This window comes from Triticum dicoccoides, chromosome 2A (assembly GCF_002162155.2).
Source record: "Triticum dicoccoides isolate Atlit2015 ecotype Zavitan chromosome 2A, WEW_v2.0, whole genome shotgun sequence".
Taxonomy (NCBI): Eukaryota; Viridiplantae; Streptophyta; class Magnoliopsida; order Poales; family Poaceae; genus Triticum; species Triticum dicoccoides.
Window position 1 is genome coordinate 715,523,290 of NC_041382.1, and position 3,450 is coordinate 715,526,739.

Below are 3,450 nucleotides of genomic sequence, written 5' to 3' on the forward strand. Positions count from 1 at the left end.
ATCTTGCTTCATCTTGGACCACCAATATTTCTAACGAATGTCTAAGTACATCTTGGTACTTCCCGGATGAATAGAGAGAGGGGTGTCATGCTCTTCTTTCATCACCTTCTCTGTCATAAGCTCGAACCGGGGTACGACAATGCGATCTGTGAAGTATAAGATTCCATCTTCACCAAGTGAGAAATCTCTGGATTTCTCTAAGGCAAGATCCTTTTTCATCAAATCCACGTGAGCATCTTTGGCTTGAGCAGACTTAATTGCTTTCAGCAGAGTTGGTTCCAGGACAAGGTTATTTAGAGAACCTTGTGGAACTAGTTGAAGGTTCAGCTTACGGCTCAGGGCATCGGCCATTACATTAGCCTTGACAGGTGTATAAGATATACCGCAGTTGTAGTCAGCAATAGCTTCCATCCATCGTTGCTGACCGAGGTTTAGATCTGGCTAAGTAAATAAATACTTCAGACTCTGATGATTAGTGAAGATCTTGCAACGATTACCGAGAAGGTACTGTCTCCATAGCTTCAATGCATAGATAACCGAAGCAAGCTCAAGGTCATGAACTGGGTAGTTCTCTTCATGAGGATGCACTTGACGAGAGGCATAAGCAATCACTCTGCGCTCTTGCATTAGGACACAGCCTAGTCCTTGACGTGAAGCATCACAATAGATGAGAAAGTCCTTGCGAGAATTAGGGGGAGCAAGCACTGGGGCAGATGTCAGCTTGTCTTTGAGTGCCTGGAAACTTTCCTGACATTTGTCGGTCCAATCGAACTTAACGCCTTTGTGAATCAGATTGGTCAGTGGCTTGGCGATCTTGGATAAGTTCTCGACAAAGCGGCGACAATAGCTGGCTAGACCAAGAAAGCTTCTGACTTGCTTGACAGTCTTCGGAGGGGTCCAGTCAAGAATAGCCTGAACGCGCTCTGGGTTGACGGTAATACCGTCCTTGGAGATGACATGACCAAGGTAGGTGACTTCGGGTAACCAGAATTCGCACTTGGAATACTTGGCATAAAGTTGATGTTCTCGAAGCTTCTCTAGAACAAGTCGAAAATGTTCAGCATGTTCTTCTTTGTTCTTCGAATATACCAGGATATCATCCAGATAGACTACGATGAACTTGTCGAGGTAATCCATGAATATGTAGTTCATCAGACGAGAGAATGTGGCTGGAGCATTGGTCAAGCCAAAAGACATGACAGTGTACTCGTAAGAACCATAATGAGTGACGAATGCGGTCTTTGGAATATCCTCTTCACGAACACGGATCTCGTGGTAACCCAACCTCAAGTCGAGTTTAGAGAATATTGATGAACCAGCAAGTTGATCATATAGATCATTGATCCAAGGAAGGGGATATTTGTTCTGAATTGTAGCTTGGTTGATAGGACGATAGTCTTGGACCAAACGGTTCATTCCATCCTTCTTTGTCACAAAGAGAGAAGGTGCTCCCCAAGCTGAGGAACTTGGACGAATGAAACCACTGCAAAGAGATTTGTCGATTTCCTCCTTAAGTTCAAGGAGTTCGTGAGGCGGCATCTTGTAGGGTCGTTTGGCAATAGGAACGGTGCCTGGTTTCAAGTCGATGACGAACTCGACAGCCCGAGTAGGAGGTATTCCTGGAAGTTCTTCTGGAAAGACGTCTAGGAAGTCGCGAACAACTGGGATCTTTTCAATTCCCTCAAGAGGTGCCGCTTTCAACACATTCAAAGCATAAAGTCGTGCTTTAGCGTTTTGAACAATCTGAGCATGGATCTCATCGGAAGGATGTAGGAGATGAATGACTTTGTGGCACAAACGATGGAGGCAGTATGTGCTTTCAACCATTCCATTCCCAGAATGAGATCAATGTTGGAAGACTCCAGAATTGTGGGAGAAACATGAAATTCCAACCCTTCAATTTCAACGGGGAAGTCACGACCAATCATGGTAGTTCGACACTGACCCGCAGGGGTGCGTACCACTATTAGAGTGTTCATGGGCTCGCATCGAATGTCGTGTGCATATGCAAAATTTTCTGACATGAATGAATGCGATGCTCCTGAATCAAATAAAATAGATACTAGTACTGAATTAACAAGGAGAGTACCCATCACAGTAGCAGGCTGGTCTTGAGCTTCATTCAGATCAACATGATTAGCCTGACCACGACCATAAGGTCTAGCATTGTTGTTGTGGGGCTGGTTGTTACGTCCACTTGAAGGCAAAGCCAGCTGGTTCCTTTTTTGATTGCACTCTTTGGCAAGGTGACCTGGACGGCCACATCTGAAGCACAGACCATCATTTGGATTGGTAGCAGGCGCTTGGGGTGGTGCAGTCCGAAGAGGCTGCCTCGTTGGCTGAGGAGGCAAACAAGGTGCAGCATGGGACTGCCTTGGTGCAGGTGTAGCTGGATGATACATGTTGTGGGGAATCCATATCCAACGCTTCTGCGCTGATGGGCGCGAAGATGTGCCAGCGTCTCGACTGCGCCTGAGGGATCCTTGGTGTTCCTCAAGACCAGTCTCAACCTGAATAGCCTTGTTCACCAAGGTGGCGAAGTCGGCAAAGTCATGAGCGACCAGTGCCAGCTTAATATCAGGGTGAAGTCCATCACATAACTTTTCTTGCCTACAAGCATCAGTTGCAATGTCTTCTTCAGCATAACGAGACAAGTCCAGAAATTCCCGCTGATAAGCATCTATAGTATTGTTGCCTTGGGTGAGGTTGCGGAAATCTAGCTTCCTCCTGTCCATGATTCCCTGAGGAATGAAGCGAGCACGGAAGGCAGCTTGGAAATCTGGCCAAGTGATGACCGTTCCAGTAGGTAGGGTACTGCTACCTCTTGAGCACTGCGTTGGATTTCCCCGAAGAGGAAGGGATGATGCAGTAGAGTAGCGTAAGTATTTCCCTCAATTTTTGAGAACCAAGGTATCAATCCAATAGGAGGCTACGCTCGAGTCCCTCATACCTACACAAAAACAATAGCTCAACACAACCAACGCGCTTAGGGGTTGTCAATCCCTTCACGGTCACTTACGGAAGTGAGATCGGATAGAGATGATAAATAATATTTTTGGTATTTTTGGTATAGAGATGCAAAGTAAAAGTAAAAGCAAAGCAATTATGAAGTGATGGAGATTGATATGATGAGAAAGAGACCCGGGGGGCATAGGTTTCACTAGTGGCTTCTCTCAAGAGCATAAGTATTCTACGGTGGGTGAACAAATTACTGTTGAGCAATTGATAGAATTGAGCATAGTTATGAGAATATCTAGGTATGATCATGTATATAGGCATCACGTCCGAGACAAGTAGACCAAAACGATTCTGCATCTACTACTATTACTCCACTCATCGACCGCTATCCAGCATGCATCTAGAGTATTAAGTTAAAAACAGAGTAACGCCTTAAGCAAGATGACATGATGTAGAGGGATAGTTTCATGCAATATGATAAAAAAAACCGTC